This window comes from Schistocerca americana, chromosome 1 (assembly GCF_021461395.2).
Source record: "Schistocerca americana isolate TAMUIC-IGC-003095 chromosome 1, iqSchAmer2.1, whole genome shotgun sequence".
Classification (NCBI taxonomy): domain Eukaryota; kingdom Metazoa; phylum Arthropoda; class Insecta; order Orthoptera; family Acrididae; genus Schistocerca; species Schistocerca americana.
Window position 1 is genome coordinate 1,190,157,805 of NC_060119.1, and position 15,107 is coordinate 1,190,172,911.

Genomic DNA, 15,107 nt, shown 5'->3' on the forward strand with positions numbered 1-15,107 from the left:
AAAACCTGTATTTTTTATACTTACCGTTTTCCATTTACTGATCACTTCACGTATGTGTGTGCTGAAGAAAGTCGGTACATAAAGTATCCTTGTCTTACCTGCGATGTTTGTGTTCAAAATGGTTCAAGTGGCTCTGGGCACTATGGGACTTAACATCTGAGGTCATCAGTTTCATAGAACTTAGAACTACTTCAACCTAACCAACATAAGGACATCACACACATCCACATCCATGCCCGAGGCAGGATTCGAACCTGCGACCGTAGCGATCGCGCGGTTCCAGACTGAAGCGCCTAGAACCGCTCGGCCACATAGGCTTGTTCATTGGCTTTGTAACTATGTTTATCGCATCCTTAGCAATTTCGGTGTCTGTAGACTTTTAATAGCAATTATATAGAACACATGGATAACCTCATATCCCATAGCATTTCTCTTCCACATTATCCAATGTCTTTTCAAATCTGAAAAAGCGAGATTGCTTTCCGTATTGAATTCTCGCCTCTTTACCATAATTCTAATGTAAAAACGTTGTCAGCTCTTGATCGTCGCTTTCTAAAAGCTACTGTTTTTATGCATGCAATTTCTGTATGATATTTTTTAGTCTTGAGTTCACGACTTTGGCCATCGAAATCAGAGGATTTCTTGTTCTTTCTACCTTTCAGAGCTTCTGTTATGTCTTGCCCATTAATATGATCTAAGCTTCTCAGTCAGTTTGTTTGCGTAATGTCTGAATTCAACTATCATAATATTGTAATTTTTATAAAGATCTTTCCATTAAATCTCTCCTATATTATTGACACATATACGACCCTGTTTTTGTATAGTGAGTGTTTTCATCATTTTATAAGCGATTGTTTGCCTGCAGTGTAAACCATTCTCTTGGTTTTGTGGTCCTCAGTCCAGAGACTGGTTTGATGCAGCTCTCCATGCTACTCTGTCCTGTGCAAGCTTCTTCATCTCCAAGTACCTACTGCAACCTACATCCTTCTAAATCTGCTCATTGTATTCATCTCTTGGCCCCCTTTACGATTTTTACCCTCCACGCTGCCCTCCAATACTAAATTGGTGATTCCTTGATGTCTCAGAACGTGCCCTACCAACCGATTCCTTCTTCTAGTCACATTGTGCCACAAATTCCTCTTCTCCCCAATTCTATTCGTATCTTCTCTTAGTTACGTGATCTACCCACCTAACCTTTAGCATTCTTCTGTAGCACCACATTTCGGAAGGTTCTGTTCTCTTCTTGTCTAAACTATTTGTCGTCCATGGTTCACTTCCATACATGGCTACACTCCATACAAATACTTTCAGAATAAGGGTTCCTGACACTTTAATCTATACTCGATGTTACAAATTTCTCTTCTTCAGGAACGCAATTGCCAGTCTACATTTTATATCTTCTCTGCTTAGTCCATCATTTGCTCCCCAAATAGCAAAACTTATTTACTACTTTAAGTGTCTCATTTCTTAATCTAATTCCCTCAGCATCACCGGATTTAATTCGGCCACATTTCTGTTTTCTCGTTTGGCTTTTATTGATGTTCATCTTATATCCTCCTTTCAAGATACTGTCCATTTCGTTGAACTGCACTTCCACGTCCTTTTCAGTCCCTGAAAGAAGCACAATGTCATCGGCAAACCTCAAAGTTATTATTTATTCTCCATGGATTCTAATTCCTACTCCAAATTTTTCTTTTGTTTCCTTTAGTGTATGCTCAGTAAACAGATTTAATGACATCGTTGGTAGGCTACAACCCTCTCTCACTCACTTCCCAACCACTGCTTCTCTTTCATGCCCCTCGACTCTTACAACTGCCAAACTCCATAGTACCAATAAAGCGTTCTCATGAATCTGCGAGTGCTGTCTGAGGTTTGTGTCTCCCATTAATTGTTTTCTGTTTACGTTCATTATAATTTTCATTTGTGGGATTATTTCTTGAAAACTTCTTGTGTTTCTTTGATTGTGGTTTCCATTTCCTGTCCCCTAAACATTTTCTGTATGCTAGTTGCAATCCATAACCTCATTAGCTGTGTTTGTTGATGCTGTTTTTCAAGTTTTTTTATTCTGCTTCCAAGTCGTCTACGGTTTTCAGAGTTGTTAACGTTTTTGTGATCCGAGTTTGGCAGAGATTTCTTTTGCTGGAACCTTCTAGAAGGTAGGCCCTACTCCTTAAAGACTTGTTCTTCCTTTTGTACCTTAACTGATTACTTAGGTTTTCTCTAACTTGCATACATAACATTTTTAACAATAAAGGGTTGTATGATCCAATATCCAATCTCCGACAAACTCCAGCATCTATAACCCATCTGGTCAACTCCCTCACTTAACGTTATGTAATCTGTAATATATATCCACTTTGTGACCCGGTAAGTTTCTTCCTAAAGAAACTGTTGGTAATTTTTAAATGATTGAAGGTAGTATAATATCGTGGCATTTTGTTGCTTTTATTACATAAGTTTTCTATAAATATGCCTACTATTTTTGGAATTACTGTACTCGTATTTGCAAATATAGCATTAAGATCTCCCACGAGTAAAATCTAATTTTTATTGTACCGGTTTATCAACGTTTGTGAAATGCTTTGGACTCATCAATTTTTCCTTCCCTTGGGACACAAGCTTCTGTTAATGTTAGAATTGCTCTTGGACATTTAATTCTTGCTTGCGCAATGCGTATATTTACCTACTCATAATTCAGTATTTTCTTTCTGTGTGTGAAATCCTAAGGGACCAAACTGATGTGGTCATCGGTCCCTAAACTTACACACTACTCAAATTAACTTAAACTAAATTATGCCAAGAACAGCACACACACCCATGCCCGAGGGAGGACTCGAACCTCCGGCGGGAGGGGCCGCGCAGTCCGTGACATGGCGCCGTAAACCGCACGGCCACTCCGCGCAGCTCAGTATTTTACCTTCGCATTTCTTATAAAATCGAATGCAACACACTTACAAGCTTTTTCTTCCCGTTTTATTCCCCAGTACATAGTAGTACAATATAATCACTTTCGTGATTCCAGATTTTTCTTCTTTGTTTCCGCATGATTAGTCCAAGGAACTTATATCCCTTGGGCTCCTATCAGAATTACGTAAAGTTCGTAATGTAATATTACACACAAAACTGAAATAGTCCGATTTTAGTTTACTCATATTTCACGTCTCGTCATTATTTATTTATTTATTTATTTTATTTATTGATTTATTTAACCTGGCAAGATTAGGGCCATCAGGCCCTCTCTTACATCTAACCAGGCATTCTACTTATTTTACATTCATACGTTTTAGTAGGCATGTTAAACTACATCTAGTACAAAAAGTGAAATAAACAATTAGAAAAGTACACCTGGAAAAATACATACATACAGAGTTTATATTCGTAGATCATAAGTACTGTTATAATTAGACATTATTGAAGAGACAAATTTTAGATAGGAGTGCTGGCAGCAGGGAGTATGAGGGAGACTCATGGTGAAGGGAGGAGAAGAATAGACATGATGAAACATAATTAAGGAAATATAAAAGAAAAGAATATTGCCTGGCTAATAGAGATAGATGAAGAGGGAGGCATCTCAGGAGCATATAGGAGACGCTAGCTTTGCTATTTGACAGATGAGAGGATTGGCCTGGTACATTAATTTTGTGGAGAACTGTATGAGGATGATAGTAGGAAATGCTTCAACTTCTTCTTAAAAGCAGCGGGAGATTGAATTTTGCGCAAGGTAAGGGGCAGTTTGTTGCAGAGGCGGACAGCGGCAACTGAGAAGGAGTTTGCAAAAGTTTTTGTTTTGTGAGTGGGCACAGTTAGGATACCAAATAAGAGTGACCTCGTGTTTCGATTATGATGGCTTGACAGGTTTTTAATCTCTGAAGCAAGGTACTGGGGTGCTTGCGTGGCGAGGAGTCTGTGAAGTAGACATAGAGTGTGGTAGTCACGCAATTTGTCCGGCCGCAGCCACCCTAGCTCGGAGTATGAAGCACTAACATGATCATATCGGCGAATGTTGCAGGTGTAACGCACACAGGCATTCATGGTTAGCTCTAGCCGTCTTTTGTTTTCACTACTCGTGCCTTGTTGAATCACATCACAATAGTGGAGGTTCGGTAGTACGAGTGCTTGCACGAGCTGGCGTTTCAAGTCCTGTGGAAATATGTTCCGAAACTTTTTGAGAGCATAGAGACAAGCAGACGTCTTTCGGCACACTGCGACTGTATTCTCCGCCCAGTTGAGATGCTCATCCAAAGTTAGACCCAAGTTCTTCACTGTTTTCTGATATGGTATTGGAGTACCGTCGAGCAGAATAGGAGGTAGCCGCTCGCGGAAATCTGAACTTATTAATTTCTGATGGGCTATTAAGATTACTTATCTCGTCTTCGAAACTACAAATGGTAAGATACATCCTGCAAGGAACTGCATTAAACATTTCCTATCAAGTCACACGAAATCTTAAACTCCACCGCGCTACAACTCAAAGTTTTCTATACAGGACATACCACACAAGCGGCCGTGGACCCCCGGCGCCAAACCTAAAACAGCTAAAAAGTTGTTTGGGGCACAATAGCAGAAGTGTATCAGTTGTGTTAAACAAGTCAAGTCAAAATGTGACGACACTCCGGTGTGGTAGTGGTAAGCAAAATAAAGTTAAAAAAAAGAAAGAAATAGATGGAGTTCAAGAAGAAATAGAAATCCTAAAAGAAACAGCATAAAAATACGGATTTCAAATATATTTCGAATATAAAAAACGACGTTCGCGTTTAAGTAAAATGTTTTGAAATATCACGAGAAATCTTGAAGCCTGATGCAGGAGAAACAAGAAGTTTCAGAGCAAAAGTGGCCAGGTCGTGATGGAGCCCCAATTCTGATTTACAAAAAGTACTCTACAGCAGTGGCTCTTAGTTTGAATTTATGGCGAATCTCTTGCCTAGTGCGCAGTGCCAAGCGACAGGAAAAAAGCGCAGCTATCACAGTTAGTAGTAGCCGCTTGGGGCGCCCAAGCGGACGCGGACCCCTGGCACCTAAGTGCAAGATTTGTATACGCAGTGTATTACAATTAATAGTCAAAGTTGAAACGCTCAGAATCTACTTTTTCTTTTAAATGTTTTGCTTATTCGACTAACTTGAGATCTATTTCCGTAACTTTCCATGTGGCAACTTCCCAAACTTCATTAAACCACTTCTCTTGTTCTTATTTCTTGCCCGTGCCGTATCTCGGTTATCCGATTAGGCACTGTAAGTATATTTCCTGAATGGGATAATGGCCCATCGCAGATAAGACTGGTGATGGGACTGCCGCTTCTTAGCTTCACAAGTAACAGTTCGTAACTCACCTGGTTACTTGGGAATGATTGTAAATACGGTGATTCGAAACCCCCATGAGAAAAACAACTACATGTACTTATGTAGATACTGAATAAACCGTAGTTAAAGAGAAGAGTGCACAAAATTTAGTTGCTCGTGTGATTCGAAACCCCCATGAGAAAAACAACTACATGTACTTATGTAGATACTGAATAAACCGTAGTTAAAGAGAAGAGTGCACAAAATTTAGTTGCTCGTGCACTAAAGAGAGGCAGAGTATTTGAGTGTAACGCTACAACTATGTGTTTTAAATTGCAATGAGGAAACACGCAGGAGACCAGTTTAATGCTCAATAGTGTTGTTTACTACACGCAAAATAAGTCTTAACCCTTTTACAGGATTTATTTGACGGTGATCGTGTGTCAGAGCAGTTAAAACAACCTGACTGAAATCCTTTTCATGTAAGAGCCTTGTATTAAAATGAGAGGATAAACCAATGATGTGATTCCTCAGACAGTAGTAACACTGTTTGTCAAATTGGAAAAATTATTTCAGAATAAGTATTAGTAATTTTCAAACTTTAGAATGCTATCCAAATTTTCAGCTTACTTTAATTTAAAAATTCTGAATAAAAATGGAATCAAACGACGATAAACTACCAGCGTCAATAATCTACAACCACCATAAGGTCACCTATTGCTAATCATGAATAAAGCAACGAGCTCTGTCACACTATTCAGCCTACAAGCTTACCAGTAGGTTATAGGTTAAACAGGAAGCTCTCTGACTGAAATTAATTGATTACTGGGCAGCACAGTGTCTTGCATAGGTGAAACCTGCGACTGTTGGGATGTTCAACTATACTTTTATGAGCACGTTTCCTAATCACAGCCATTCGTACTGGACACAATACTTTTGATTGAAAGTTAATTGTTAACTAACCTACACAGTGTCTAAAATATGGGGCCCCTAATAGCTTCTGAATAAAAGTTGATTCATTACTAACTACACACTATCTAAAACAAGAGAACCCTAAAACTGTTATGGTTTACAATACTGCTTTTAGAAGCACCTTCATTGTACACAGTTGTACATAATGAAAACATCGTACTATTTCCAGAATGAAATTTTCATTCTGCAGTGGAGTGTGCGCTGATATGAAACTTCCTGGCAGAGGAAGACTGTGTGCCGGACCCAGACTCGAGCTTGGGACCTTCTATTGAGATCCTGAAATTGAGTCTCCGTCCTGCACAAAGTTTTAATCCGGTAAGATGTTTCACAATGCTCTTTGATGAAAAGTACGTAACTGCTGACGAACACAATGGATAGAATACTGGGCCTCTAAATGTGATATGGCTTTCAACAAGACTTTAAGCTTTACTTTTGTTACTTCCAAACCTTGAGCATATAAAACACAGTGTTAAACACGTATTTAAATAAAAGCACGAATATTAACGAAATATTTTATGTAGTTATTTAACTTCTGAACACGTGGAACAGTTGGACACTGACTTACCCTGACTCACCCCGCAGGTTGGGAGACTGATGTTACTCAAGACTTTGAACACTTCCGATATCAATGTACCTAAGAATGCGAACAAATACTTTCACGTTTAGGCTATAATCACTCGGAAGTATTACGAACAGAACTATAACACGGGTGACATGATGTAGGTCAGTAATACACGTACCTACAGTTAACAAAACAATTTAACAAACGCAATAAAACCAATAATTCACGCATTCCAGAAGTGCCAGGTCGCAATCAACAAATATGATTTCAATCCGAGTCATATTTATGACAATTGGAAGAGATTTTAGCTTCCTTTGCGACTCTGGGTTTTTGTTACCTTGATAAATGGCCGCACCCTCGTGACTGTTCCCCTGTTTTAGCGTTCTCTCATATCTTCCCAACTTATCTATTGCCGTATTTACACCTCCTATACAAAGAGAGACTTCCTCAACGCGTTCCCAACAGTAACACTCCTAGTATTCCACGCGCTTGAACCAGCGAGGTTACATAAAATGTTTCTCATGTTAAACGTAAAAAGGGAGTAAATCTCGTAATAACATCAAGTAAAATAAATGTATTGAAAGAAAAGCATACAAAATTCGTAATACATTGATATTAATAGAACCTGCGTAAAATGCTGGTGTGGTAACATCTGTGCTTTAAAGCATTGATGTTACACACGCTCCAGGTTTTCGAAAAGAAACTACACCAGCAAGATATCATTGCCACAAAATTAGATAAAGGTAGTACTATAGCCTTAGAATAAACGTGATTATTCGAAAGAAAACGTCAATAATTTTCTTCCCAGCATATGCTAATAAATGATTTACAGAAACCCTAGAAAGTTATACATATATGAGATTAAATGTGTGAAACTAAATCGACAGAGGTAAAGGTAATATCCGAAGTACCACAGGGAAGTGTGATAGGGCCGTTGCGGTTCACAATATGTATAAATGATCTAGTAGAAAGCGTCGGATGCTCTTTAAGGCTATTCACAGATGATGCAGTCGTTTATACCAAAGTATCTACGCCAGAAGATAGTAAGAATAAGCAGAAAGACCTGCAGAGAATTGATGAAAGGTGCAGACTCTGGCAGTTGACCCTGAACGTAAATAAATGTAACATATTGCGCATACATAGGGAAAGAACTCCGCTACTGTACAGCTACACTATTGATGACAAATAGCTGGAGACAGCGTCTGTGGTAAAATATGTAGGCGTAACTATCCAGAGCGCCTTAAGGGGAATGGCCATATAAAACAAATAGTGGGAAAAGTAGACACAAGACTCAGGTTCATCGGAAGAATCTTAAGGAAATGTAACTCATTCACGAAAGAAGTGGCTGAACTCACTGAATGACTTGCTAACCTATAAAAGCCAGTGTCACCTATCATCTCCAGATGGGCTGATCAGTAATGTGTGCATTACCTCAAAATATTGCTGACTTAGACCAAATTAAGAAGAAATACAAATTATTGATCAACAGTGTACCACCTTTGCACACATAGTGACAAAAAGGAAGTACTTAGAGTTGGTAAGCCATAATGCATGGTCCTGGAGTGAAAGCCACTGAACTTTTGGAACAACAATTTATTAACGAATGAAGTTACAAACAATTTGTCACTGAGCATTAGGTATTTTAAAAACTTTCCCCAATGTGAAATTTATGGGGCTACCCCACAGCAGCAATTACTTTGTTAAAATTAACGTATACTGAATAATAAATAAACTTAGGGGCACTAGCCCACCAATGTTATTATTATTTATTTTTTCTTGAAGACTAGCTGAGAACTATGGGGACTACCCCACAGCAGCAATTACTCTTTGTTAAACAACATATGCAGAATATTAAACACTTTAAAATACGAAAATATTAAGAGTTTCATCAAGATGCATTTTACAAGCTCTAGCCAACTCACTGTTTCTCAAAGTTTCCGAGAGTATCTTTCCATTGTCTTCCCCTAGCTTCCTGTATTTATTTGCTTTATTGTGGTTGTCTACGCACTTGCATACATTAAATCGTTTGCTCTTTTTCTGTATCAGCTTCCGTATGTAATACTCTGCGAACTATGTATTATTCATTATCTTGTACTAGTTTTATTTCGTCGAGGTCTATAATTTAATTTGTTATATAGACACTGTTTTTTAAGATTTAACGTTAATAACTGCTTCAGTTTGATCCAATTGCATTTATTTAGTTTTTAACACGTGTATTTGCCTTGCCACAAACTTTTCAAAGGTAACTTTTACTCTGGATTCGCAACTCACTCTCAGTATGTAATAATATTTTCTTCAATCATTCTCACCAATATTGTACCTCTTTGGCGACGATGGTAGTAAGATCTCAAGGTGGACTTCCAGGCAAAAAAAAAAAAAAAAAAAAAAAAAAAAAAAAAAAAAAAAAAATTACAAAATGAATTAATACTGCAGAACATACACAATAATGAATTTTTCACTTTAACTGTCCTCGTTGCATTAAGTCTATGTCTTTCGTGCACGCCATTATGCAGAAGCTTATTACGTCAAACTTGCGTACATTTTTAACTGGCTAATGTGAGTGCAAGCAGTCTACAGACGTATAAGGCTTTCTTGAGCCACAATGTGTGGCTGTAACCTCTATGTATCCGAGCGAAGTTGTGTATCATACGTAATTTGTCCTACAGAATCAATATGCATGCTGTTTTACGTAGTTTTAGTTACAACTGGCTGCACCCAGCCACACATTGCTGTGGTCAATCTGCTTAAAAGGAAAAGAAAGAAAAGAGAGAACACACGTTTCTAATATGTATAAGTGCTGATTATTCGCCGTAATCTATTTCTCTCCCCTATCTGTGTTGATGGCCCCCTCCCATTTTCTTCATCCAGCTCCTCCTCCTTCCTCGTCTCCTGGTACATCACCTCTTCCTCCTCCTCTCTCTCTGTCCATCTTCTCCTCATCACCCTCTCTCTCCCTCCATCCCCCGTGTCCCCTCCCACCCCCCCTGTTTCAGTCCATCACCTCCTCCCATTACTCCGCCTATGTTTCCGCCCCCCTCCCCATCTTCTCTTGCCCCTCACTCTATCTTCTTCCCATTTTCTATGTCCATCTTTCCCCAACCCTCTGTCTGTCTCCACTTCCTCCCCTCTCTCTGACATTGAGCCTTGTTTATTCTTAATGCAGTCTCAGATTGATTAAAAGTATTCTAATCATAAACCAGTAAGCCATACCCGAAGAACTTTCGGAGTTCTGAGATTTTGAAGAAACAAACATCTACTTTTGTAATCGAAAATCTTCGAAAGTTTTTGACCGAATGAGTTGGAATTTCGACACAAAGTTGCATTAGAATACGTTGAGTTTTTATACACCTAAAGACGTGGGTACCTACCAACATGCCTGTATTAGAATGCGTGGTTGTGTCAAAATTTCGAAGCAATCGATCAAGGACTTTGAGTTACCCTATTTACAACAAACGAACATCTACGTTTTTAAAATGGGTTAAATTGCTCTGAGCACTATGGGACTCAACTTCTGAGGTCATCAGTCCCCTAAAACTTAGAACTACTTAAACCTAACTAACCTAAAGACATCACACATATCCATGCCCGAGGCAGGATTCGAACCTGCAACAGTAGCGGTCGCGCGGTTCCAGACTGTAGCGCCTAGAACCGCTCGGCCACTCCAGCCGGCGTCTACGTTTTTATTTACTTAGATACAGACAGGTGGTATGCAGTCAGATTCAGTTTATAATTATTAGGTGTTCTTATGTATAAAAATTGTGAAGTGAGTTTGAATTTATGTAGTCATATAGCGGGAGGTTTTCTTGTTTATGCAAACAAATTTGCTTACATAGAGTTGGTAAATAATAGTTCATTGAAGAGGAGAGTCTATAACGATATGTTTACGTAATGTGTATATATAAACATACGTTTATAAATGTCCCCTTTCGTAGCCGCTAATTATAACAATATGTTTACTTTTGTGCTATAACATATAGCTATAATCAGCGATGGAAATATATTTGCGAACGCCGACCGTGTGCAGCTGTTTCTTGTTGGATCATCTGATCAGTCGAAAGTTGCATTGCGGAGGAGCGTAAATGCCTATTCAAAATATAATTATTTGTGGGTAGCTCAACATGAATTTCCTAAGGGACCGTAGTTTATCATGCATTTACCAGTAGAATATGGCGTGGAGAAAATATTTTGCCGCATGCAACTTCCGTCCGATTTCGACGAAAGAATTCGTGACTGTGACCTCTCCATTTGGCAGAAACATAAAGAAAATTAAATAATTTCATGAAGGAATGAGACATAGATTCTATACCAAATAAATAGTCCACACACCAGTTCCATTTAACTCTGAATTTATGGCAATTAATAAATAAACTTACACTGCAATGAAGGATTTAACAAGGATGCGGTTTTGACTGGCGCCTCTCTTCTCGTAATGAAAATACACTACTGGAAATGGAAAAAAGAACACATTGACACCGGTGTGTCAGACCCACCATACTTGCTCCGGACACTGCGAGATGGCTGTACAAGCAATGATCACACGCACGGCACAGCGGACACACCAGGAACCGCGGTGTTGGCCGTCAAATGGCGCTAGCTGCGCAGCATTTGTGCACCGCCGCCGTCAGTGTCAGCCAGTTTGCCGTGGCATACGGAGCTCCATCGCAGTCTTTAACACTGGTAGCATGCCGCGACAGCGTGGACGTGAACCGTATGTGCAGTTGACGGACTTTGAGCGAGGGCGTATAGTGGGCATGCGGGAGGCCGGGTGGACGTACAGCCGAATTGCTCAACACGTGGGGCGTGAGGTCTCCACAGTACATCGATGTTGTCGCCAGTGGTCGGCGGAAGGTGCACGTGCCCGTCGACCTGGGACCAGACCGCAGCGACGCACGGATGCACGCCAAGACCGTAGGATCCTACGCAGTGCCGTAGGGGACCGCACCGCCACTTCCCAGCAAATTAGGGACACTGTTGCTCCTGGGGTACCGGCGAGGACCATTCGCAACCGTCTCCATGAAGCTGGGCTACGGTCCCACACACCGTTAGGCCGTCTTCCGCTCACGCCCCAACATCGTGCAGCCCGCCTCCAGTGGTGTCGCGACAGGCGTGAATGGAGGGACGAATGGAGACGTGTCGTCTTCAGCGATGAGAGTCGCTTCTGCCTTGGTGCCAATGATGGTCGTATGCGTGTTTGGCGCCGTGCAGGTGAGCGCCACAATCAGGACTGCATACGACCGAGGCACACAGGGCCAACACCCGGCATCATGGTGTGGGGAGCGATCTCCTACACTGGTCGTACACCACTGGTGATCGTCGAGGGGACACTGAATAGTGCACGGTACATCCAAACCGTCATCGAACCCATCGTTCTACCATTCCTAGACCGGCAACGGAACTTGCTGTTCCAACAGGACAATGCACGTCCGCATGTATCCCGTGCCACCCAACGTGCTCTAGAAGGTGTAAGTCAACTACCCTGGCCAGCAAGATCTCCGGATCTGTCCCCCATTGAGCATGTTTGGGACTGGATGAAGCGTCGTCTCACGCGGTCTGCAAGTCCAGCACGAACGCTGGTCCAACTGAGGCGTCAGGTGGAAATGGCATGGCAAGCCGTTCCACAGGACTACATCCAGCATCTCTACGATCGTCTCCATGGGAGAATAGCAGCCTGCATTGCTGCGAAAGGTGGATATACACTGTACTAGTGCCGACATTGTGCATGCTCTGTTGCCTGTGTCTATGTGCCTGTGGTTCTGTCAGTGTGATCATGTGATGTATCTGACCCCAGGAATGTGTCAATAAAGTTTCCCCTTCCTGGGACAATGAATTCACGGTGTTCTTATTTCAATTTCCAGGAGTGTAATTCCTTTGACGTTTTCACATACACGTCGCACAATAAATCTACTGCTATGCAGTATTGCACTTTTAGTATTGCACTTTTACTTTACACTAAAATAATATTATTTTAACAATAATAATACGGCGGCAAGACATGCGCGTCCGACACAAGTTACAAGAGACAAGAGAAAAAATGAGTAACTGAGTAACTGTTCATCGAGAATATCTCGTACATCAAAAAAATGTGTAAAAGTGTTCGTCTTTTGTCCGTTTATCGCGCCGCGCTTTTCAAAGTCAGTAACTCACTGCATCCCTGACGGCGCTTCTACAGTAAACACCTTACGTCACAGGACGTTCAGCTTTTACATTCTCGCAACATTATTTGCTATCTGTAGCTGTTGTCGAGCGACTGCTCGACTAGTGAATGATTTAAAATGATAAGGCATCACATAATGTTACAAGTCACTCGTTATTACATAGACTATAGAGTCTTTTAAGACCTGTGACGCGGCAGTCCAGTGCCTCTTATCTCTGTGAATTTCACCATAAAGTGCTTACTGATGGAAACCACTACAAGCAATCTTAGTATTCAGACTCGATGAATGAAAAACTCTGTGGCATGTGTGACTTTTTGAGTAGCATGTCGATGGGTGCTGGGCTAAATGCGAGTTTTTCTAATACTGGAGCTTCTAAAGAGCCCGTAAAAGCAGCTGCCGGGTTCGTGACGTCCACCGTCGGGGACCGGCGTAGCCGCAGCTATTTGCAGGCAGGCTATTACCCCATCCACTCTAAATCCGGAAGTAATCCCCCAGGGTAATAAAGTTTACTGTTGACAATAAACCGTTTACGGAACATAGTCGCCTCATTAATTACAGCATTCTTAATTCGCAACAGCCAGTATATAGCCAATTTTTTTCTCTCCTTTTTCCTCGGGGCAGGGGACGGGGCAGTCAGTTGTTTATGGGCGTGGCACTGCGTTTATAAACAAGGTTTTTACGCAATTACAAGGAAACCGATTAACCTAGCTGATAACTGAGCCGAAGCGTGTAGGTATATATTTACAGCGGCAGGCAGCAGTGCTGGGAGAGGAGGGGAGGCGTGGGAGGGCAGAATTAAATTGCAGGGTGTGGGAGGGGCCCTATTGGGGTGTGGTAGGGCATGGCAGGGCGGAGCAGGTTTTCGGGGGGCTGCAGACTGGCCGCTGGCCGCGGTGGCGCAATTATGGCGGCAGTGTTTTAATGAAGTTAGCCGCGTTAATGACTTGGCTGGATCCGTTTCGCGACTGCGTTTCGCGCGTAATTGCCGGGAATGGCCTGTGTTGGCAGGCCTGTAGCCGGTCATCAACACTGGCAGCTGACAGCTGCCGCCAAAGAGTCGGCGACACTGGGCCAAGGTGTATTGGTAGGAGTTAAAAATAATCTGCAAACAACTGAAAAGTTTCCAGAATGAGATTTCCACGCTGCAGCGGAGTGTGCTCTGATATGAAACTTACTGACAGATTAAAACTGTGTGCCGGTCCGAGACTCGAACTCCGGGCCTTTGCTTTTCAAGGGCAAGCGCTCTACCATCTTTGTTTTTTCTTTCTTCTTGATCTCATTTTTTTGGTTTTAGTTCGTTGCATCTCCTCGGGGCGGACGTCGCAAGACACCCGTTTCAGTTCGTCGTTGACCCATTAACTCAGTGCTACCGTGCCGGCATCATCTGAGCTACCCAAGCACGACTCACGACCCGTCCCCACAGGTTCAATTCTGCCAGTACCTCGTCTCCTACCTTCCAACCTTCACTGAAGCTCTTCTGTGAACCTTGCAGAGCTAGCACTCCTGGAAGAAAGGGTATTGCGGAGACTTGGCTTCGCAGAAGAGCTTCTGTGAAGTTTGGAATGTAGGAGACGAGGTGCTGGCAGAATTGAAGCTGTGGGGACGGGTCGTGAATCGTGCTTGGGTAGCTCAGATGGTAGAGCACTTTCCCGCGGAAGGCAAAGGTCCCGAGCTCGTGTCTCGGTCCGGCACACAGCTTTAACCCGTCAGGAAGTTTCAAGTAAAAAGTTGTTTCGGGCACAGTAGCAAAGATGTATCCACTGTGTTAAACATAAGGTTAAGTTAAAATGTGAAGACACTCCTCGGTCGTTCGGTAGTTCTAAGCACAAGAAAAATAAAAAAAAGTATAGCTTGGATGGATTTCAAGAACAAATAGAAGTACTAAAAGAAATAGTATAAAAAGCAGGATTTCAAATCTCTTTCGAACATCAAAAACAACGTCAATAACAGCCTTCATAATTATGTAAAATGTTTTGAAATTTCTTGAGAGATCATCAAGCCCTATGTAGGAGAAACCCTAAATATTGGAGCAATAAGTTACTACCTCCTGATGGAACCCCAGTTCTCTTTTACAAAGAGTACTCTAGTTCAGTGGCCCCTGACGTAGCTTGCATTTATGACGAATCTCTCACCCAGCGCGA